This window comes from Rhinopithecus bieti, unplaced genomic scaffold (assembly GCF_001698545.2).
Source record: "Rhinopithecus bieti isolate Rb0 unplaced genomic scaffold, ASM169854v2 scaffold_42598, whole genome shotgun sequence".
In the NCBI taxonomy this organism is placed as follows: domain Eukaryota; kingdom Metazoa; phylum Chordata; class Mammalia; order Primates; family Cercopithecidae; genus Rhinopithecus; species Rhinopithecus bieti.
In genome coordinates this window covers 203,826-205,339 of record NW_016817168.1, presented here as the reverse complement: position 1 = coordinate 205,339, position 1,514 = coordinate 203,826, and positions in this window count along the sequence as shown.

Here is a 1,514-nt window from a genome sequence, read left to right as displayed (position 1 = left end):
CGCCGGCGGAGGGCGAGGTCTTCGCCATTCAGCTGACCTCGGCGTGAGCCGGTTCCCCTCTCCCCGCGGGCCGGGGATGCCCCCCAGACGCACACGGGGCTTATTTATTGCTTTATTTATTTACTTATTCATTTATTTATGTATTTCAACTCCAAGGGTGTCACCCCATTTTCTACCCATTCCCCAATAAAGTTTTATAAAGGAACTCCCGGTCTCCGCCTCTGTTTCTGCAAGGTGGAACAAGCCCAGGATTCCAATCGTGACCTCCCGGGTTATTCATTCCAAAAGCGGTTTTTGGAATGAGGGGGCCGGGGATGATGGCTCAGCCTGTAATCTCAGGACTTGTGGGAAGCCCAGGTGGGAGGATCCCTTGCACCCAAGAGTTTCAGACCAGCCTGGGCAACATAGGGAGATTCTACAAAATAATATTTTTTTCAAAAATTGGACAGGGCAGGTCGCGGTGGCTCACGCCTGTCATCCCAGGATTTTGGAAGGCCGAGGCGGGCAGATCACGAGGTCATGAGATCTAGACCATCCTGGCCAATATGGTGAAACCCCGTCTCTACTAAAAATACAAAAAATTAGCTGGGAGTGGTGGCACACGCCTGTAATCCCAGCTACTCGGCAGGCTGAGGCAGGAGAATCGCTTTAACCCCAGAGGCAGAGGTTGCAGTGAACCGAGGTGCAGTGTCTAATATATATATATATTAGACAGGGCCGGGCACGGTGGCTCTCGCTTGTAATCCCAGCACTTTGGGAAGCTAAGGCAGGTGGGTCACTTGAGGTCAGGAGTTCGAGACCACACTGGCCAACAGGGTGAAACTCGTTCTCTCCTAAAAACACAAAAAATTAAGGCCAGGCGCAGTGGCTCACGTCTGTAATCCCAGCACTTTGGGAGGCTGAGGCAGGCGGATCATGAGGTCAGGAGATAGAGACCATCCTGGCTAACACAGTGAAACACCGTCTCTACTAAAAATACAAAAAATTAGCTGGGTGTGGTGGCACATGCCTGTAGTCCTAGCTACTTGGGAGGCTGAGGCAGGAGAATTGCTTTAAGCCCAGAGGCAGAGGTTGCAGAGAGCTGAGATCGCACCACTGCACTCCAACCTGGGCAACCGAGCAAGACTCTGTCTCAAAAAAAAAAAAAAAAAAAAAATTAGCTGGGCTGTAGTGGCACCTGCCCTGTAGTCCCAGCTACTCGTGAGGCTGAGGAAGGAGAATTGCTAGAACACAGGAGGTAGAGATATTGCCATTACACTCCAGTCTTGGCAACAGAACTAGACTCTGCCTCCAAAAAAAAAAAAAGTGTTTTTTGAGGGGGCTGGGCATGGTGGCTCAGGCCTCTAATCTCAGGACTCTTGGGAGGCCCAGGTGGGAGGATCCCTTGCACCCACGAGTTTCAGACCAGCCTGGGCAACATAGTGAGACCCTACAAAAAATACGTTTCCGGCCGGGCGCGGTGGCTCAAGCCTGTAATCCCAGCACTTTGGGAGGCCGAGACGGGCGGATCACGA